The sequence below is a fragment of the Brachyhypopomus gauderio genome, chromosome 14 (assembly GCF_052324685.1).
Source record: "Brachyhypopomus gauderio isolate BG-103 chromosome 14, BGAUD_0.2, whole genome shotgun sequence".
In the NCBI taxonomy this organism is placed as follows: domain Eukaryota; kingdom Metazoa; phylum Chordata; class Actinopteri; order Gymnotiformes; family Hypopomidae; genus Brachyhypopomus; species Brachyhypopomus gauderio.
The window spans coordinates 14,916,898-14,940,525 of NC_135224.1; the positions used below are offsets into that span (position 1 = coordinate 14,916,898).

The following is a 23,628-nucleotide window of genomic DNA, read 5'->3' on the forward strand; positions in this document are numbered from 1 at the left end:
ATTTAACCCAAGGTCCCTCAAAGAAAATTCTTCACAGTAATGACTATTCATATTTCTCATGTTCTCTCTGCCTTTCTAGGTCTGGAAGTGTCAGGATGCCAAAATGTCTCAGAATTTTAAACCAAGCCAGTGCTCTGAGTTGTTCTTGCTGTCCTGAGAAGAGAGAAAAAGTACCCCATAGGTCACATAGAAAAGTTTGAGCTGTCCAATTACTTGCAGAGCAGGTCATAAGTAATTGAACACTGACAGCTGAGGGGGTGATTTTGACACTCCTCTCCAGCATTGGATCGGGATAGAACAATGACTGTGGAGTTAGTTTTAAATTGAAGGTAGTCATGTGAATGGAGGGAACCATGTTCAAATCACAGCTTGTACAAGTTACCTCATTCAGGAGGGCCAAAAGCAAGGACAATTAAATAAATGCATCTGTTCTCAGTCCAGGTGTGCATTTTATAATTCTCTTCATTGAGTGAAATGTACGCTCATTGGGGCTCAGGTCATGTGACATTTCACACATTCCCCTTTTTGTCCCTGACAAAGTCCAGAGGTACGTTAACGATATGGTTGTTGTCCGTCTACAGAATTTCATCTGGTCAGTTCTCATGCGTTTGGTAGGGTCTGAAGAGCTGACATGCTTTTCTGCGATAGGAAATCATCCCGTTGCTGTTGGCAGTAGCACCATCAACACAACCATGTATGTCAGTACCCCTAGCAGCTGTCCAGGCACATTTCACATCACCTCCCTGATGAGGGACATGCGTTGAATCCTGAGCAGTTCTGTTTGTTTTTTTCCCCGCAGTTTCCTGATTTCATCACTATGATAGAAACTGATCATCTCAGTTATCAAAGTATAGGCTTTATAAGTGTTTTTTGTGCACATTTTAAGACTGACATTCTGTTTGTTAGGTTGGTGGCTTACTGCTTGTTGTAGACTCTGAACCTTTCGACAGATAAGATGTGTGAGTTGTGTTTTTTTTTTCCCAGTTACAGTGTCTTGCCATAACCTGCACACCGAGCCAGACCAAGCCGATGCACCCACTACATGTAGTATCAACTCAACACAGCTACGCATCACTGAGAAATACACGGGGCAGCTGTGGCCTAAACGTCAATGACATGGGCTAGCAGTAACATAGCAGCAGCAACTATGGCTGAAGTTTCCTCAAGCAAGGCACCTGGCCCCAACTGCGCCCTGGCCTCCACACACAAGTATGTGTCTGCTCACTCCAGATGGGTTAAATGTAGAGAATAAATTCCCTAAGGTGATTTAAAAAGGTTATTCTACTAGATTGGGCTGCATCCATTTTATTAGAATCTATCTTGCACATACACTTACTGTCTACTTTAGTAGGTGCACTTGTCTTATAGTTATATTTTACAGGTATGTAGATGCAGACTGTAGCTCATCTTTTGCCCTGCGCAATTTGCCAGACCCACAGTAGTACACATATAACTGTGGTAAAGCAGCTGTTTTCAATACAGTAGCAACACTGAAATGTAGTGGCATAACATTGAGTATCACAGGCATCTCAGGATATCAGGCAGCGAAGCATCGCTGTAGTTTTTACATGTATCAATGTTATTGATGGGCAGAGTGTGGTCTGCTGCCCAAAATATCCAACCAAGGTCCATGGCCAGAAAAAGAACATCAAGGGTGGCTAGCTCAAATATCAACAGACTGGATACAGTCTTGAACTGAGCAACCACTAGGTGTTTCTAATAGCCTTTGTGTTGCTAAAATGTTGCTAACTGTCTGTTCTTTCTTAAAAAAGCAATACATTCAAACCATTTTTAAATTCTAACAAGCATTACTAACTCTGGTTCCTTATTTTCTTCTCCTTCTTTAAAAGAAAAATACTTTGGCCTGTGGCGAGAACTAATTAGATACTATTAATAATTTCATAAGGAAATATCTGAGGATCACTGAGGCGGGGTACAGGAAGTGCTGAAGCAGTTGTGAGCTCCAGCAGCTATTCCACAGTGGCTCAGGCCTGATAAGGAGTGGAGGATGAGCTCATTGGTCTGGTTAACAACTTACTCAGCTACACACAGGAAAAGCAGGACATGAGAATTAATCAGGAGATGACAAGGGAATATGCTTCAATTACGTTCTACCTGAAAATACTTTTCCCATGTGCCAAAACGTCCTTTCATTACTTCTGACTAACTGTTCAACTACGGGATTAGTAGTTACTGACCGTTGTTATGGCAAAGGTTCCTAAACATATGTGACCAGGGCTCTCAAGTCTCACGCATTGAGCGTGTGACACACGCATTTGACCATCTTCACACGCTCACACGCCACACTTCCGATTTCACACGGCGAGAAAAAAAATCTAGTTTATTTACCTCCGATCCATATCTATGTCGCCCTCCACTGGCGATCAATCGCGATATACAAGCGGCTATGCTATCCTGGCTATCCTATGCTATTCTTGGTCAGGGCCTCCCTCAGGAGCTGTGCCCTCCTTGCCACACTCCGTGGCACAGGACCACCACTGGTCCACCCCCAACACACATTCAAGGGGGAGGAGCATGTGAGGAATTACACCAAAACAATTCACGCAACACGCTAGGACAAAACGAACACGCATGCAAACAACAACAGACGAGACCCCCACGTGCTAGCTCTGCGTACGGTGACGCGCCACACTGGCTCGTGTCACATTTACACACAAATACACAACATTAAAGGCACGCGAGCAGTGCACTCCGGTCCACACGTCCATGTACAAACAACAAAAAAAAAAACATTTATGCGCAGGCAAAATCTCGCTTGCTTCAGTCCTGTCATCACATTTAACATACACATAGGGACAAACTCGTCGACAGACGAGCATGAAGCGAGGGACGCGCAGTTTCATTAGAGAGGAGGATCACAGTGTTCACGGACTCTAGTCTTCGCCGTGTTACATAAAGTGCACAAGACAAAAACATTTAAACGCGGCGTGACGAACGGAAACCAACCCAGCTCACTCTCTGATGACACAAACAAAATTATGTTTAAGTACGGTGATATATCCAGTGACCTTTTCTGTTTAAACATGGGGTCACCAATTACAGAGATGAATTAATTTATGGATGTGGCAAACTGATATCTTTGACTGTCTATATTGAAAACAGGTTGAGACATACTCACAGTGAATTAGTTCACTTTCAAAAAACTCTGACAATACAATCTGAAGCAGAAACTTCCACATTCAAGACTGTATCCCAATGTGAGGATATAGTCATGACAGAAACAAAGACAAGGCAATTTTAATGTAGCACATTTCATATTCGAGGTAGTTCGATGTGCTTTACAAATAAGACAATGGATTTGAATGAATGAATGAATGAATGAATGAATGAATGTTTCAATTTATATAGAGCCTTATCAGGACACCCAAGGCGCTTTACAATTGTAAACACAGCTACGTCACAGACAACCAATCACACACCGGCGAGAAGCGGCAGCCAATTGCGCACAGTAGAGGTCTGCGCGGGACTGCTTTTTAAATCCCGCTCCCGCCCGCTCCCGCTTGTTTTAATCCCACTCCCGCTTGTTTTAATCCTGCTCCCGCCAATAAATCGCTTGTTTTAATCCCGCTCCTGCCCGCAGCTGCATATTTTAGTCCCGCTCCCGCCCGCACCGGCCAAAAAATTGCTTGTTTTAATCCCACACCCGCCCGCCACATACACGTTTTTGTCGCCCACGACCGCAATCCTAATATGAATTGAATTAATTAGATTTAGTACTTGAAATTTTCTTATGTATTTATTAAAACAGCAATATAGCGATGGATCGCGCTGTCCCATTTCTTACCACAGTCCAAACACTTGCCGTCATGTGTACACCAACACTTTCTGACATCTATCACAACAAGCAAGTGGTAGACGATTTCCATCTCCATTAATTACAATGGAATATGACTTCCATACATCAGACTTTCCTGTAGTTGGCTTAATTGTGGTGTATTCGCCTTTTTTAACTGAATTTTCCACAGCTGAAACTGGTTGACCGTCTACAATCTCTGCCATTTCGGTATCAAAATGACAAAATGACGCACACTTCATGTTCACGTGATCAGTTGCTTAGCCAATATTTTGAATTAGTTTATTGCTTACTTACTGAATGATTAGTTGTTTTCATCCTGTTCCTTATGCATGGAAATCATTGCGTTGTTATTATTATAATTTTCTAGACTATTAATTTGCGGGATTTTTCTACATGTATATCCTGCTCCCGCATCACCTGGACTAATTAAACTCCCGCTTCCGCCAAAAACAATTAAATTCTGTCCCGTGCCGTAAGATATTCTGTCGGGTCCCGTGGGATTACCGCGGGAGTGCAGACCTCTAGCGCACAGCGTACTCTCTACCGGGATCCACAGCCCCCTGGGGGACTGAATGGGGTGCAGGAAGGGGAGAGAGGACAGACCCTAGTGGCAGAGCACCATCCACCACTGGACATACAAGCACACACACTCCAACAACTTGTTTTTATTGAACAGAGAGAGACATAGACACACACACACACTCAGGGAGAATTTGTCTGGGACTGCCAATTTACCTAACCTCCATGTTTTTGGACTGTGGGAGGAAACCGGAGACCCCAGAGGAAACCCACACAGACACAGGAAGAACATGGAAACTCCACTCAGATAGGGACTTGAACCCAAGACCCCAGTGCTGAGAGGCAAACATGCTAACCACCAAGCCACTGTGCTGGATTTAAGCAAAAAAAAAAAAGAAAACAGAATCCCAAGAATCTAGCTCAGATTATGTTGCTTTGGTATTTGGCCTTAAAGTGTGTAGCATTTTATAAATGAGTGATAGTACCCTGAATTTCATTTCATAACATATTTGGAGTCAGATATGTTCAATTCTTTTCTTCCTAATGATCACGCTAACAGCTGCATTTTGGACCAGCTGAACTTAAACTTTTAACTTGTCTTAAGGACACCACTACAGTAATGAACTTGTTTTTACAACAATTCTCTAATTTTGAACTTTGAATGTAAACTTTCGGGGTGTAAACAACAATAATGTCTAGTTTTTTGTATGCTGTATACAAAAAAAAATATCCTGGCTTGAAACTTTTTTTTTGTCTGGCCGCAGACATCAAAGAGCTGCCACTGGTTTTGTTCCAGAGCAGGACAGGTCCAGAGGGATCATCCCAGAGCAGCACCTGTACTTTTATCTCCATTTGCTCACACCTTTGGCACCCCCCACATAGTGGAATGACTACCAGGTCTCCCTCTGTCCAAACACGGGGGGTCCTTTTTACCTCTGACCTTTTTGCAAACATGTGCAATTTTTTATGATCTTACTATATTTATATTGATTTCATTTACTCACTAATGGGAAGGAAATTACACTTTTACAGGCTAAAAGGTAAAATTAATGTCACGGAGCAGCTCCAGACCCTTCCCTGTGGGCGTGCCGTTATGTTGTCTGCGTGTCGTTATGTCCATGTTTGTACTTCCGTGGGTGTGGGTTGTTTGTGAGCGTGTTCGTTAGTATTACCTGTGCCTTGTCTCGAGGTCACGTGGGTCTTTGTAATTCACCTATTTAATGTGCGTTCGCGCAGTGTCGTGTGCTCGTCTTTGTCTAAAGCTACGTGTCTGTATGAGTGTGCATGTGCTGCTCTCACTACGCACGGAGCTTACACTCGTGTCATCTCAATAAACGTTCTATGTTCACCGTGACCGTCTTGGTGCCTGCCTCCTACACCTGGACGTTACAATTAACACATGTGTAGAGCATTCTATTTACTGTGTTAGTAGTGGTTATGAGATAACGCATCCTGACATGGGACAGAGTATCTTACCTAAAGATCCTGTCTTTTTTTTTGCTAAGTCGCATTGCGTTCAGGTCAATGTAATGTAAACAATATGTTGCTACTAATTAATTTCCAAATAACAAGATTCTTGTAGCTTTTATTGTCTACGTATAAGTATACCAAAGTACCTTGATTTTCAGTACAGATCTGTCATGGTACAGCGCGCCCCCTGCTGGTCGTTCCGTCCACAGCGGCAGTTATCTTGTTGTTGCGTTGTGTTCGTCCCTCAGGGGGGGCGGGTCCTATGATCCGCCTCACCCGAGGGTCGTTTGTTTGTCTATATATGTCTTGTCCTTGTACCAGTTGACTGCTGGTCATTGTATCCTTAATTTGGATTGTGTCACAGGTGTTTGGTTTGCGCACTTTCTTCGTTAAAACCCCCATTTTCCCTGAGACACTTCCATTTCATTTCGCACTCCCTGCCCGTCACAAGATCAAAGTAGTTCTCACTGTCCAGTTTATTTCTATATACCACAAATTGAAGTCAGTCACCGAGTCTTACAAATGCAACTTTAAATAACTTTGCTTCTATATCTATTCACTTTTTTCGTTAGATAAATGATTAAACAAGGAGATCCCCAACCATTTAAAAACACATTTTTAGACATGAATCCAATGTATTTGTAACGTATTGAACAGGCAGAGAGGGATCCAAATGCGGAAGAACACCGCTTTTATTTAAATGAGACGCTGGTACAAACACAGGCAGGTGAATCACGAGTACTAGGATCAGTAGTAACAGCGTTTTCTTGGCGTGGTCAGGACGGTCCAGGGTCATACCGGGGGAGCAGAAGTCAGTAGGTACAGAGGGATTAGGCAGGAGACAAGGTCGGGGACGTAAGCGAGGGTCAGGACACAGGAGAGCAGACAGGATATAGAAAGGCTTGGTACGCGGCATGAGTCGGCAATACTTCGCAACTGAGATGTGCTGGTGAAGTGCTTAAGTAAGGCTGAAGGGGGCGTGGTAATGAGGGGCAGGTGAGGTTGATTAAGAAAGATCAGGTGGCATTCCTGACAGTATTGTGTATGTGAGCCTCAAAGGAAAATATCAAAAGAGGGAAATGCTGTGAAATTCAACACCCATGTTACTGAAATATGCAAACAAATGAATTCATGTGAAATGATGATAGTGCCTTTATCTCTCTGTCATAAAGAGCTTTTTGTGCTCATAATCAGTAGTCCACGAAGTTAGACAAGCATGTGTGTCTTTGAAGATACGGGAATGTCATATAGGAAGCATCATGCTCAAATAACAAAGAGATACAAAGGATGGATTCATGGATATGAATCCTTATCCATAAAACTAGAGTGGAATGCAGGTGGCAGGTCTGGTAACAGACCGGGTGAGTGTTCAGGTAAAGGTGTTTCTGGTGTAGAAGAATACATCCTAGGTCTCCTGAGAACCCAAAGTGGCATTTTCCCTTCCATTCGCACCTGATTCAGGTGGTTAAGGTGACCATATTACTGAAGGTCATGATCTACTGGATCAAGTTTGTTAGAATCGGTTAGGATCTAAAACTATCCAGAGCTGGTCACTTCTGAGGTACACTCTTAAGAGTCCTGATAAGATGAGGGACATTGGTAAAAAGCTCAAAAATTTATAAATGTTTAAAGGTCCCACAGAAAAGGGATTAAGAAACACTGCTGAAGACTGCACTGTCCACTTGGATTAAAGCATTTTTGTGATATACTAACTTATCATTTATGACTAGAAATACACAACACATTGTTGGGAGAGACAGCAATGGAAAAAGATCTAATATTGAACATAGATTGGACTTTACTTGCCAGTTCATACATAACAGGGAGGCTGACATATTTAGTCTCAAAGCCCCCTTTACTCTTTGCCATATGATCACAGAATTGTAACGTTTTTCAATCCTAAAGGAGAGCAATTCTATCTTACTGTTTCCGTTACACTTGTTATATGCATTCTGACCATTTATTTCAATATTATGTGTAAACCTACTCTGATGTAAATGGACATCATTAACCAGAACTGCCAAATGAAGACCTTTCAAGAAAATGGCTCCCTACACAAAAGCTGAAAGACTGCAAGTCTGGCTCTGACAAACCTTTAAACGTTTGGTGTCTGTGTTCACTTCTGCTGTTGCTGCCTTCATTTCTTTGCTTTTGTCTTGTGAATGGCACCAACTTCAGCTCACAGCTAAGATTGTCTGCTCATGCTGGACGTGAACACACACTCTTAAAGACATGAGGCATAGACAGGGCCCCCTGGAGTAGCCCCCTGAGGCTTCATTAAAATCAAGGTTCTCTCACTATCTCCTGCTTCTCAGCTTTCACACTTCAATGGATTTGTGCCCATGAAAGATGACACAACCACTCCATCAGTGGCTCGGTCAGTTGTGATGGCTCTGACACACACACACACACACACACACCTCTGACATGGATCAGTCACTGTGGATCCATCATCGGATCCATAACAAGATAAACCTTGCAGATAGTGTTATGTTCATTTGAGGTCATTAGGACAAGAGGTCGCTGTAATTAAACATCTAAGTCATAGGAGTGATTGCACAGGCATTTCTACCTGACTTAACAGCTCAACCAACATTCTTATGATAATAATGTGATAGACAAAAAAGGTATGTGACAATGAAAATGTGGTTTTACGTGCCTATTTACTACCCTGCCATTTAACCATAGAATGAAATAAGCTACGATGGAGCATTTGGAAAATCACGTTAGCTAAGGGCGAGCTACCCTGATAGCAGATGACTGATCCAGATCTGGTTTTTCTCATTCTGGGTAAAAGACAAAGTAAACTGTAATAACGTTGCTAGTTCACCACGAAACTTTAAAGTCATAAAGCTAGATAAGTAATCTCTTTTGGTGTCAAACGCGGCGCAAAGCCGTATTTAAGTATTTAGTATTTAAGGTGAACTGTGAAAGTGAAATGAGCTGAGCTGACAACTTGTATGGATTCTTTATAAAAAATGAGATCAGCCATATTTGCTCCGTTGTCATTATTTCAGTGGCAGAACTTTAATTTGTACTTGGGGTTGAACATGAGAATTCATGTATGTAAATAATAGGGCCTTACATATGAATCAGTAAATAAGGTTTTTAGGAATCTGGAGTTTTGTTTATGCGGTATTTGAAGGCGTGATCTCTCCTTACGCAAATATGTCATATATTAAGGGTAACACGGTGGCTTGGTGGTTAGCACGTTTGCCTCTCAGCACTGGGGTTCAAGTCCCTATCTGAGTGGAGTTTCCATGTTCTCCCCGTGTCTGCGTGGGTTTCCTCCGGGATCTCCAGTTTCCTCCCACAGTCCAAAGACATGGAGATTAGGTAAATTGGCCCTCCCTGATTCCTGACAAATTCTCCCTGAGTGTGTATGTGTGTCTTCATGTTCAATAAAAGCAGTTGTCTGAGTGTGTGTGTGCATGAATGTGTTTGTATGCCCAGTGGTGGATGGTGCTCTGCCACTAGGGTCTGTCCTCTCTCCCCTTCCTGCACCCCATTCAGTCCCCCAGGGGTAGAGAGTACACTGTGCGCAATTGGCTGCTGCTTCTCGCCGGTGTGTGAATGGTAGTGGAAAAGTTGTACCTGTGTTAAAATTGTAAAGCGACCTTGAGTATCTAGAAAGGCGCTATATAAGTTGAATATTCATTCATATGTCAAGGAATATATAGTTTTAATTATATTGCACATCTATTGTCAACTGAGACTACATAGCCATGTTTTTAACATTTTGGTCAATTTTTTGCCATATTAGAAGGTTAAATAAGGTTAAATAAGAAAGATTGAATGTCACATCTTCATAAGATTATGTGACGACTGAATGATTCGGACTGATTCATGGCATGTGCTCCGGCCAAATCTGAGCGTGGAAGCTCCAGTTACTGTGTAGTGCCGGACCCCGACAGTGATGGATGGTTACGGTGTGGCGCTGACACAGGAGAGCGTGGCCGCACTATCACCCTCCTATCACCACGTGCTTGACAGGGAACCTACGTGACTCCATCCTTTATGTCAAAAGTGAGACATGTCGCAATCATCAACACATTCTGCACAATGCAATCACCATGTTTATATATTTATTATATATATATATATATATATATATATATATATATATATATATATATATATATATATATATATATATAAAAGCAAAAACACAAGGTCATAAACAAACACATTTCACAAGACATTACAATATAATACATTTACATTTCTGAACCTTTATGGACATTGGTCTTCTTATTGTCTGTATTGAGGCCTAAATCCACAGCTGGACATTGGAAATGCTGTGATCTGTATTCCCCTTCATGGCCTTGACATCTCATCAAATTTTCATTGGTGAATCATTGAATGTCTACTACTGTGGCCTTGGCGAGGGATAGGCATAAAGAAGCTTCATTCATTGTGTGCCAGGCCTTTGCTAGAGGCATTTGGTGGTTGAATCAAGAGCCCGTGACCTAACCTCACCTCTTCCTCTATATTGATGACACTGATCATGCGCCAGAAGATCAATTATTAAATTAATAACCAAACAATAGAAGCAGTTTACAGATAGACCTTGCACAGTGAAAGTCAGCATTTCCCAAAGTGAAAAAAGGGGGGAAAAACTCCTCAGCATGGTCCTCCATCTGATCGGTGTGCAGAAGGTATGTGTGAACGCTGACCAGCACAACGTTATAACAAACATTCATCCATTATGGATCAGTTAACAGTGTCAGGTAATCACTCACTCTCTTTCAGAACATACATATTTAAACCTCCTCGACACACAGAGACCCACATATAATAAAACAGCAATGTTATAGCAATTCCTGACATGATAGTACTGTACATGTTTTGGCTACCATGCTCCCTGATAGAGTAGAGGGAGTATTTTGTTCAAGGTATTTTGCTGTAGGCTATACTGGCCTCACTCATGTCGTTGTCAGTACCGTGCATCCTCAGGTGTGCCTCCCATGACCGAACTGACAATGTTCAACACCCACTGCTACAGTGCAATGAATTGATGTGCATTGTCTATGTGCGGAAGCCAGGCAAATAGTTTTGCTAAAGTTTCTTACAGCTAGCTTCTAATTTAGTAGATTTATAAACATGTTATTTCTGTAAATATGCAAAATAGTTGCTCTATTTCATTTTTTTTATGTCAGCAAGTGAAAAGATGGAAAGCGAAAAATTTTTCTTCCCCCCCAATTTCTACTGGTTTTATCAGGACCTCTCCCATGGGAATACATATTTCATAAATCATAAGATTAGCCTGTATCATTCACACAGACAAGTGGTTATCAAGACTGGAAACGCGCCATTGCAAAGTGTTTTAGCTCTGTCATCAAAGAATCGGCCAAGAAAGAGTGGGTCTTTATTCTCTTTGCCAAGATCCAACATAAAAGCAGTTATTGGCCTATTTTTAACCGCAGGCAAAGCAAAGAGGTGATGACCTCTTTGCTTACATTTAGTGATTGTGTAGCATTCAACCCAAAATACCTATATCAGAGAATAGCTTTCTAATAGATTGTGATCTGTAGTGTCCTGCACCTCTGCCCAGTTTGCACACCTGGACTCGTCTTGGGTCCTACCTTGAGACCGTCAAATATATGCAGTATAAGCAAAATGGACTTCCATAGCACTCAAAACGTTATCGAGCAAAACAGCATAGCGTTTAGGTCAGCTGAGTACTTTGTTGTCCTGCTCAGTTGCATGTACCTGCAGAACATGACATTCTGGGTAAACTTTGAGAATGTCCACATCACCATGACCTTGGACAATTACCGGCATTCATGAAGGTTCTAGCAGTGGTCCATTGTCTTAAAAACAACAAGGCCCTTGCCATTGACCTTGTCGCCTGCAGAATTGTTCAAGCAGTGAAGGTAGCTTGGTAGAGGATCCGTCCACTAGTTATCAACAGTCTGATCTAGTCATTAGTGGAGGGTTGCAAACAACACAGTTTATAAACTGAAGGGTGATGAGTCCATCAGTTGAGGGATATCTCTTGCTGGTAAAGTCCTTGCCAAGGTGAGGCTGCAGAGGCTGATCACAGAGTAAAAGTGCCAAGAATAACATCAAGATCTATTCATAGCCTTTGGTGACCTCTGCAAGGCCAGTGGCACTATGGAAACAGAGCTTCTATATTGTATGCTCTTAAAAGGCTGCCCAGCTAAATTTGTCAACGTCCTTCGCTCATTCCATGACAGGATGTTGGCTCTTCTGATTGGATGGCAGCCTCTTCACCATCATATGGCACCAAGGAACCACAAAATGTTCCAGGGAGCACATCCTTGGAAAGAAATAAGCAGATGACTGTGTGTTTCTGGCTCATTCTGCAGAGAACTCACACGACATCGATGCCACCGCTGTCAGAGCCTACAACAAGATGGAACTGCTGTTTGTAATGTGACCTGCAAGGCCCAATTAACAGAAAGCTACTAATTCATTAGGTTAGTTTGCAATTAATGTCCTTGCCTCCTTGCCTTGATTCTCCAGCTATTATTAATAGGTATGTACCCCCCCTCCCCCCGACACATACTAGACATGTAGACCTTCTCACACATGCAGAAACAAATACATGTGTTTTAACTTGTCAGGAAATAAGGTCATACCTGTATTTGCTGTTTTTAAATGCGACTTTAAACCTGTCTCCTGTCATATCAGTCAGAGAACATCTGAAGCCAGTATACCATTACTGAACTAAAATAGTGTACTGAACATGACACATATTACTCACATACATTCACTATTAAGAACTGCAGTTTAGTGTTATTGTCTTAATAATACATTTGTCATACATTTTGTTTAGTTATTCTTGTTATTTGTTAAATAATTTGTTTTTTGTAATTCTTTAAGTTGCCAGCAACGAATGGAGAACACTCCCTGATGTTTGTACCCTACTTTAAAATACTTCTCTGCTCTTACAAGTTTAGCACTGTTTTGTGTAATTGTTCTCTGCTCTGCCATACTTAAAGTTTTGCTGAACTCTATTTAACCTTAACACAGAGGTCACTTACTTTTGAATGAAAGATAAGCAGGCAGCTCCCCGGTGTAGTGTCAAGAACTAGAAGAAAGGGAGAAAAGTGCCCCACATCATCTTTCAGCTTAGCGTGCTCATAAAGCATTCTGTTTTTTGTGGACTGTTTTGACTAGATAAGGCAGTTAAAAGTCCTGTGACACTTGGGAAAATTGAGGTACTTGTTAACTTTGTACAGAGATGCTAGTTTTAGCGACAGGTAAATGATATGGTTAACTGTGAGATCTGCTCATCTGTTAGAAAGCCTTTCATTCTGTTGTGTTTTATCTGCATTCTCTACAGAAGATGACTGTAGACTTGGCAACAAAGACCTAGTCCACACTACCACAGGTAAATTGGAAAATGCATCTGTTTTCATGCATTTTGCCCATTCATCCACACAGAAATGAGGTTTTCCATAACTGAAATGACATGTTTTAAAATATGCTCTCTAGAGTTTGTAAATATGCTTTGGTGTTGCAGTGTGGGTAAGAGGAACTGTAGATTGAGAAAACACTAATGTAAGGTTGTCATGTGACCTCACAGTTTAACTTAGTGTTTAACAGTTTGACAGATTAACTTCATGTTTAACTGGTCAACTTTGTTATCTGCCCAGGTAAAATAAGGAGCACATTTTCTCTACATGTTGACTGCTAGTACTGTGCACTAGCACATGACTGTGGGCAGTCATGGCCTTGTGGTTAGGGAACTGGTCTTGTGACCGGAAGGTAGTGGTTTCCCAGACCTGAGGCCATGACTGAGGTGCCCCTGAGCAAGGCCCTTAACCCTCAATTGCTCACTTGTATAAAAATGTAAGTCGCTCTGGATAAGGGCGTCTGCCAAATGCCGTAAATGTCGGAAATGATGTATGGGTCATAGCTCAGACACTCTCACACACTCACATACTGTTGCTCATTACAGACTAATCACCACTGTCTATAGTGGGTTTTCCATCTAACAAGTTGGATTTTGGCCTTGTTTTCTATGAGGTATAAAAAGTTAGAATATCACTAAAGGCAAAATGGAAAAGGGTGTCAAGCCAGAAGCCGTAAGAAAGTTTAATGTCTCCATTTTGCTTGTATTGATGCAGCCTCTAGTCACAACAGTCTAAGTCACATGTGTCAAAGTCAAGGCCCGCGGGCCAGATCCGGCCCGCAAATTGATTATCTATGGCCCCCTGGATGATATTTAATTACTATTAGAACCAGCCCGCAGGCCAGAGCCGCCCGATGGTGTTTTGCACGCACAAACACTACATTCCCCACAATGCAACGGTAGCCCACGAAGTCACTGCAGCGCATACAAGCGGTGAGGGTCTGCGCGGCAAAAATGACATAATCGCAGTGGCTCCGCCAGTGTGCGAGGGCGTCGCACGCTGTCGATTCGCAAGGTCTGGCACCAGTTAAACTTAATTAAGTTAAATATTTATACATATAGTCGAAATTATTCGCCCAATCTTAAAGTCTTCACGTTCTCTCATGTTTCGTCCTGGAATTACAAGAGTTAACGTAATACAGGAGAACTGGGGTGGGTTTCCCGAAACGTTCGTAGCGCTAAGTACTTCGTAACCTCGTATGAAACGTATGAGGTTAAGAAGTACTTAGCGCTAAGAACGTTTCGGAAAACTCTCCCCTGTTCAGTCAGACATATTTGTTGTGAAACGAAGTCGTTACAATTTCAAGCATTGTACAATTTTCAAGCATTTACAATTTCAAGTACTTTAGCCTAAATTCCAGCACTTTTCAGACCTTTATTACTTTATTCATTTAATGTACAGGACATATTTTCTTTGAAGGAAGTTTGTTTTTATCTGTTTGCTTGTTGAAAAATGTTTTCACTTGAAAATACTGGCATCCATAAGAAAATATTGCTTTATTCATTTAAGCATTAAATAATATACACTGTGTTAGGTCTTGGTTCAATAGGCTATGTGCAATCATTTCAATGTTTTAATAAACATTGAACCAGTCCGGCCCTCGGCTTGTAGCAAATTTGGTTTTTTGGCCCTCGGTGTATTTGACTTTGACATCCCTGGTCTAAGTCATCTAAATTTCTTTGCATAGCTGTAGTGGATTGAAATACAACTTAATTCACATTTTTTTTCTGCTGAGATTTTGTAAGCGTGCGTAGCATTTGTGAAACTTTTTGTATGGCTTATGTATGGCTTCCCTGTTTGCCAGTATCTGTTGCCAAGTCTCTTTGTCCAGTTAATGAGTGCCCAAGTCTTTTCCTATGCATTCCTTTTGTTTAGCCATTTACTAATACTTTTCCTCTGATTTTGCCGGTGCTTTGACAGTCTGTTTGCATGTGATTTCTGACCCTTTCTTGGTTTTGACCTTGTTTTGGATTGCCAATTTAGAGAATAAAAGAGAGACAGAGATCAGTTGCTGTGGCTGTATCCAGTGTGCATGCGTGACATACTGAATTAGTGAATAGGGTGTCCAGATGTCTGGTTTTGAGCTAAACATTCAGACCCTTGACTTCTTTTGTCCAGCAGTGGTTTAGATCACAGAACCTGACAGACTGGTCTGCACCAGACAGATCTCATTTAGGGTTCAGGAAAAACTAATAAATGGATAATGTTTTATGTGCATTCAGTGCATCAGCACCCAAGGGATGCTGATTTAAAGCCGGAGTCTTAGACTTCAATAAGAATGACCCACTGCCGCCTCAATAACAACACAAACAAAAGATCATTCCACTGAAACAGGTTTAAAAGTGTCTGGGTGAGTTGTATCTTAGCTTGGTAGCACCCTGATGTGGCTCTAGATACCCCCGTATCGTGTGTTAATTTAATTACCAGGTGTTTCACTAAAAGATGTTGGACTCAGGCTGTCAAGCTTGGCTCCCCATTCTTACATCCACAGCCAACCAATATCTAAGGCACACTGCAGAAATAGGCTGGCTTCTTTACCTTCCCTTATGTGTGCAATCCCAGGACTCACACTCATAGTGAATAAAAGAAGTTTGACACTTTATACACAAATGAGCCATTAATGATTAAAATTTACATGAAGACCTTAAGCCCAAAATGCACCAAGGCACATTCAGTAAAGTTCTATCCCCAGAGTCTATTAAAATGCAGATGAAGGTAGAAAAATGAGACCTAAAAACAGTTTTAAAGCCACTAATGGAATGTGATATAAATTCACATTTATTCCATTAACATATTAAAAACTACTTAATACTCAAAAAATATGCAGATTACAATGTCATGTGGGGAAAAGGGCAGTGATCTAATATTGTACACAAAAGTCATAAAAATAGACAAGATGAAGTACTTTCCACTCTGATCCATGTCACACTCAGCAGAGGGAGGATGTAACCTACAGGTGTCCACTCACATATTATACACAGCAATATAATTCATCCTCCACACATCAAATCAATATCATGACAGTGAATTAAAATTGAATTCTGAATTAATTAAAATCCTCACATAAATCTCCCATCTATATCTACTGAGCAGTTTACAAACCCTGTGAGGCAAAGATTGAATTAACTCATTCTGTATATACGTCATTGAAACAAAATTTTAAAATGCAGCAAAACAATATCACAAAACCAGTTGGATATAACGTAATTACCCCCGAGTCCACATGCTCCTCAAACCTCCTTGTTGCACCACAGAGAATTAAGCACAGTGGTAGGCACATGACTAGGAATTCCAAAAGGTCTAAGCTGATTAAAATAAACAACAAAAGAAAGAGAGAAAAAGAAAGAAACACAAATAAACAACACATAACAACATAACAGCATCCCTAACCCTAAACTGCTGTCAGTTTTCCTGAAACAAAAATGCAACTTTTGTACCTATGAATAACCAAAAACACAATTATTGGTAAACATTAATAGCCAACTAACAATCACAAACAAAGGATTAGGTTGGTAAGGTAAACAAAGATCCTTGGCCAGGATAGCCAGCATATCTTTATCACTTAAATTCTACCTTGGTAGAAGCCTCCAAAAAACCAGAACCAGAAATAATGGCCTAGGATTGCAAAAGAAAAATTATTCTCAACGAGACAAAACACAAACCATCATGTCAAAGCCTACATAGCAGAGAAAGATCAAATGGGGCGTGGCACATCCCAACGTATTCCACATGATCTACATGATCACTTATATTGTGAATTTGGAGACTCCAAATTCATCCTGTACATCACCCCAACTAAGACAGACCAAATTTCATTACATGGAAGGGGTAATTCCTTCTACCATCACAGTGACCTCCTGCATTTCATCAGTGTCCCAATCATTAAATTAGCATTGAGGTCTAATTAATGCTGACACCACCACATTACAGGCGACCAGTACTTGGGAGTTCACAGCCTCTCTATACCTGTTTCTAATTGCTCCTGGGAAATTATGGACATTAGACTGATCCTCAGCTGTGGTGCACATTAACCTTCAAAGTGTTCCATGACATCTATGTGTTATCTCGGGAACAGTGAAGCCTGCTGGTACTGACTGCAGACTTGCAGATAAATGATCAACTTCTGCAGCTGTTCTTATACTAGGAGGGGCCGTTGGTAGTTGGTGTCTAACGTGCTGGTGAGCTGTTGGTACTTCAGACACCAGCATTTAGGTTCCTTCCCCAGCAGGTTCTGTAAACTGGACTTCTGTTTTTGAGGCACTTGAAACCAGATATACCACCAAGCCCTAATTTAGCTGTTTGGAAATCATTGAGGTTAGTATTAGTATATACTATACACTATACATACTCTCTGACCATTTTCTTGGCCAACAATTCCAGCTTCGTTGAACTATAATCGGTCCTATTATGTTCAGATGCTTTCAGTCCCCCCGTAAGATATTGGTCTCACTGTCCCCTTGTTCTTGTGACAGACCAGCCAAGTCACAATAGCTGGTGTGTCCAAAATGAATGTCAATGTAAAGTTTGTCCTGTGGTAGCTACTTCTACAGAGTAGCCCTTCAAAGCTACTCTAGCAGCTCGTCATGCAAACTTCACCCGAAGGCTGTCTTCTGGCTTTTTTATTCTTTGTCCTCAGCAGTTCAGCCAACCTAATCTAATTGCTAGGAAACACCATAATTCAGAAACATGAGTGGGACGCTTTTAGCTACTGCTTGAATCTTACCAGGGTCAGTGGCTATCTCTTCTTTGGAAATGACGTGACTCCGGTACACCACCTGCAGAAGAAAAGACACTTTTCAAGTTTGGGGCATTACAAAGGGTAGCATATGGTTCCATTCAAACTGACCTAAGGACATGCAAAAGGCTGTCTAGCAATGTATCTACTCGATGGTGGTGAACATATTGTTTTAGCTATCTATTAGGGGTGGGAATTGTTTACTATCTCACGATTCGATTCGATTCCGATTTTGGGGGCCACAATTCAATTCAAAAATTGATTTTCGATTCAAAACGATTATCGATTCAAAAAACGATTTGATTTATAAAAATGTCTGCTTCAGTCTATAAAATCTGCATGATCTACTACAGTCTACTTTGCAAGACAAAACGACAAATACAGAAAATTAAGTGTCTTTCACATTTAATTAACAAAAATTAAGTGCTTTGGTAAAATAATATGGTTTTTGTTGTTACCAAAATTCTTGAGCTTCATTTTGCAAGCTGTCAGGGCTGGGTCGGATGCAGTTCCCCCAGCCGTCGCTAGGGGCACCAGAGTCAGTCCCAGACTAAACCGACGTAACTGTACGTTCTCAGCCAGTCTCTGCTTTCTCTGTGATTGCTTATCGTTTAATGGTGTCTCGCCACCTCTCTCTGTTATGCTTTCTCTTTACTTATTCGAGTATCTCATGCGTCGCTTTCTGGCCCATCTCAAGTTTTCCCAATCCTGTATGTCTTTCTATCCATTTTGCCTTTATTTTTGGGAAGGGTTTTATTTTGCTGCAGCGTTTTTTGCCAGTTACTTCTGCTGGTGTCTTTGGTTTTGTTTTCGCGTTGCATTTATCCGCGCAGTTTTTTAGTTACTGTTGTTGTTTTGTTTCTTCCTCCTGTCTCACTACAGTTGAGTGTTATTTTTCACGCGTTGTATTTTCCGCATTGGTTTTTTGTTTCTATTTACTCCGTGCCCTCACGGTTTTGCTTTCTATTCTCTTGCGCGTTGAGTCTTCCGTGTTTTGTTTGTTCGTTCTGGGTCGCTGTGCGCGTTTCCCTCTCGCTAATACATTTGACGAGTGTCAAACGTCTTGCTCTTGCGAGCCGGCACTTGGGTCCATCCTTCTCTATATTATTTCTCACCCTTCTCTAAATTAACGCTCCCGTGCTCACCGCGTTACACAAGCCTTGCACACGAGCTACATTGTGTCCAGTTCGGTCTTCCCCGGCATTCGGTAAAAACCAAAATGAACCCATATTTTTGCCTTAAATGATGACCAGACAGGTTGAATATCTCTTTCCACCATGTGTTTTGAAACTTTTCCGCGCATGAGTGTGTCCCAGAACATGTTGCGTAAAGTCTCGCGTAATTTTGTAATTACGTAACGCGAGACTTCACCACGACATAGAATTCGATTTTGGGACATTTAAAATCGATTCTGAATCGTAGTAAATGAGAATCGATTTTTGATATATGAATCAGTTTTTTGGCACACCTCTACTATCTATGTATGTTAGGACCAAACCCTCAGCATCTGGCCTGGCACTGGCTCCAGTAGAAACTTTGGCCATTAGACCCATAAGGCACAAGAAAACTACTGCAGGTTGACCTCCTCTTGCTCTCTCCTAGAGAAAATATGATCTTGATACCTCAGCCTGATGCTGACATGTCATTTCATCTTGGGCTTCCCCCTCCACATGATCATACAAAAAGTATCAATAGAGTATCAACTTTAGTATGAACTTCATCGGTAGTGGACAGATGGACATACCACACTCTACTTCCCACTCAGAAATACTAATGCCATCCTCCCCCCTAAAAAATGGAGATTTTCTCTCTCTAGGAATGTGGATAAAATGCTCAGTTACCACATTATCAACACTGTTTGGTCAAATTGGAATCCATGAACATGCAACTCAGACTCAAATAGTTATTGTAATAGTATGTATACATGTCTTGTCAAAAAGTACCACATTATTATTTCATGCGCTCGAGGTTGTGTAGCACCACTTTCTGAATGACTGAATTGACCACATTTATGGCTGAATTCTGAATGATTCTTGATTATGTAACTCATGTGCTGGCCACTACAGTAGACACATGCTCACGAAACACATTCACTAGATTAAGGCTAGTCCTATGTGTTTGCTTGCATCGCTTACTGGACTGTTATGTGATTACCTCAAGTCAATTTGTGCTACATTCGCTTGGGCCGCAACAACAAAAAAAGAGGTGATAATATGGTAGCCACTTTGAACAGATATCCTTTGTGTCACATTGGCTTGGCTTAGCAATATTGTGGAAAACGTGATGAATGCACCCCCACATACTTCTTGTATTTATAGTAACTGTAATTAGGTCATGGATTCCATAACTTGTGCGTTACTGGATGGGGGTGTGGAAGGACAATGTATTTGCCTTCACACAAACAGTTTTTCTAACTGTCTATGCTTAAGTGACCTTTTTTGGTATCATTATTTTATGTAGCAGTTTTATGTATGTGGGAATGTGCATAAAAAAAATCATAAGTGACTTTTGAATAATTCTTAAAGTACAATCATGTTTAGATACACATAAAAAAGAGTCGGTAAATATCTGTCAAGTGAATGAACCTCTGTTGAATCTTCAAAACCTGATCAAATGTATTCAAATGAATAAATGTTTTTCAGCTTAATTTTAAAATAAAGAATGAAAATATATAAGACACTATGAAAGCAAACAAGTAATGTGGAACCTGTGCTCACAAATCCTCTAAATGAATCTAACGGATTTGTATTCTTTCAGTTCTTTAGTGGATAAGTTGTTTCATTTTGTCAGGATCGGAAGCCAAACTGGGTTGATGCATATGAAGAGATAACCTAAGGGGGTATGATGAACCAAATAAACCAGTGCAAAGACAAATTAAAAGATAAAATAAACTCAAGGCAGAGACACAATATTTGGAGGGGCTGATTTTGACCTATTTGAATTTGTCTACTTGAGATGCTAAAACCTTTATACTTTGAAATCATCCTGAAAACAAATTGTTTCGGGCTTTGATTGTTAAAAATTTAAATGAAATTGTAAAAAAAAAGGTTAAGCACAAGAGATGTGAGGCTGTTTAATTGCTGATAGAATTTCTGGTGACATGACCCAGATAACATCTCCTGTGGAGGGGAGTGCATGATTGTGTTTGTGTGTGAGTGCATGGATGACTCTGTGCATGTGAGCATGAATATTTTATTGAGTCCAGTAGAGAGATCTGAACTTATTTTGTTGCCAGCTCATTAATCCAAAAAACAAACACAAACAAACAAAAAAAAGCCTACTTGTTTTTTTTTATTATTTTATTTTTTCCAAGGTTGCATACAAACTTTAAATACAAATATAGCCGCAAGCGGCAATTGGCGGGTTCACACACGAATAGGCCACTTGGCTTCAATAGGCAATAGACCCAATAGGTCCTTTAGACCCAAAAGAAGCTGTTTGAGTGGAAAAAATGCACAAATAAATCAATGTGCAAAAAAATGTTCAATTGGGGCACTAAAGGCCCAAAAGGATCAAAATAATTTGTATTGGCAAAATGATTCAAATCACAGAACTAAATCACATGCTAAGATCAGCTTTGTGTGTGTTTTTGTGTGGTGTTTCATGTGAGCAATAGTTTTCAGTTCGTTTCAATGTATGGCCACTAGATGGAGCCCAAGTACTACCATACTGATATCTCATTAATCTCAGTAATGCAATATGACATTTTGGTGAATTAAAAGGTTCATTTCTGGTCAGGCAGTGCACTTTTTGTTATAAGATGCAATTGCAATGTTATATAACTTATTGATCTGGATCATACAAGACCAATTACTTGTCTGTATTCTGCATAACAAGATTGCAGCATGAGTTTTTATGTTTTCTTAGTTTTTTGGGTACTGTAGCGCCCCCGACAGGCCAATTTGAACCAAACTTGGCATGCCTCACAAGGACTTCAGGATATAAAAGCCTTTCAAATTGGGAGTTGATTGCATACATGGTTTATGAGTTATAGCAATATAGGTCATATATGTCATGGCCACAATGATATAATGGGAAAATGGACCAATCAGAAAAATAAAAATCCAAAATTTTTTTAATCACTTTTTACCTACAGAGTCTACTGATTATGCTCATAGCAATTTTGCCATAATTGGATCAAATTCCTATGACTAGTTCTTAAAGAGCTATTTTCAAACAATTGATGAATGTGACAAAAGTATGCATTTTTTAATAGGATTTGTAATTGCAAAGTTGTCAGGTCTACTGCAAGGAATAAAAAGAAACAAGTTGCATGTTCCTAAGTGAAAATTTGGAGGAGTTATGCATGATTTTCACAAATAGCGCCACCTAGTGGCCAAATGTTTCAAAACTGCACAGCATGACACATAGTCCTGAGATATGCACAGTGGTGAGGTTTCATGTTGTTTGGCCAATGGTAAGTCTGTCAAATGGCCAATTAATTCAAATAAAAATTAATTGGCTCATGGCGGCCATGTTTTTTGAGTGATGATGTCATCATTGTGTGTCTTGATATCACTTGGGCCCCTGATGATGCCTGTAAAGTTTTGGCTTGATGTGACTAATGGTTTCTGAGATACAGTTTTTCCCATGTTATAGCGCCCCCTATTGGACAATCGTGGCCAGCTTTGACCTATGACCTCGGAGTCATGTGCCCTAACAACTGTTAAAATTTTATGAAGATCGGTCAAAGCGTTGCTGAGATATGGCTGTTTAAGTAAATTTGGCCACGCCTTGGAGCTATTGATTGACATGTGACAACCAGACTGTATGCAAATCTCAAAATGTTTTTAAGCAACTTTGATAAGGAGATTCTTCTGAATCTTTTGACACCAAGGTTGTGGTGATCGGATGAAAAACCAGGGACTAGTACAAAAAAGTAGGTTTTGCATATTATGCAAATTAGCAAAAAATCTAAGTAGGCGGAGCTTAATGGTTCTTGAGGCTTTTTTGTTTGTCTTGAGCCAAGGAATCCATCAGAAGTGGAATTTTGTTTCTAGGCCCTACGGTTTGGGAGATATGGACCAAAACGCAAAATGGTGCGCTATAGCGCCACCATCAGGCCAATGTGGCTCCCTGTCTCTATTTCTCTCATTGCACACCTGCTGCACCTTGCTGGCAAGTTTGGTCTTTCTGGGCCTTACGGTCTAGGCTGCAGTATGCGTTTTACAGGGGGAAAAATAATAATAATAAATATAGCCGCAAGCGGCAATTGCGGGTTCACACACGAAAAAGGCAAAAAAGCCCAAAAAATTGGCAAAATGATTCAGATCAGAAGTAAATCACATGCTGTGATTAGCTTTGTGTGTATGTGTGTTTGTGTGTTTTTTTATTTAAGCAGTACATCTTGGCTTGATCCAAGGAATGCAACAGAAGTAGAATTTTGTTTCTAGGCCCTACAGTGTGAAAGATATTGGAAAATAAAAGTGAAAAGAAGCTGTTTGGGTTTGGCCAGTGTGTGCTCTACAGATAGTGTGTGATGACATCTGCATGTGTCAGAAAGGGAGACACAGAAATAACACATCTGGCTAGGGCTGCATCTATGTGAACAATATAGGAAGGCCTGCATGTGTCTATACATGATTGGGCCTGTATATTACCGACAGAGAGAGATTGAGGGAGCCAGAGACTATGCTTTGTTAATTCACTCCTTGCACACCTTGGACGCCTAACATGACTGTCTGTGTATTCAAAGTATGAAT

The 23,628-nt window shown here is 40.7% G+C and overlaps 1 protein-coding gene across 4 annotated transcripts in view; it reads left to right on the forward strand.

Moving 5' to 3' along the window:
* Window positions 1-23,628, forward strand: part of dpp6b (dipeptidyl-peptidase 6b) — a 183,423-nt gene that overhangs the window by 13,424 nt on the left and 146,371 nt on the right. For 2 of the 4 annotated variants that reach the window (XM_076972523.1, XM_076972524.1), the window contains exons 3-5: window positions 985-1,209; window positions 12,139-12,249; window positions 13,119-13,166. The gene's annotated coding sequence lies outside the window, so the exon portion shown is untranslated. Of the gene's footprint in view, window positions 1-984; window positions 1,210-12,138; window positions 12,309-13,118; window positions 13,167-23,628 lie in introns of all 4 variants that reach the window. The other 2 variants (XM_076972525.1, XM_076972526.1) reach the window with 2 other exon arrangements.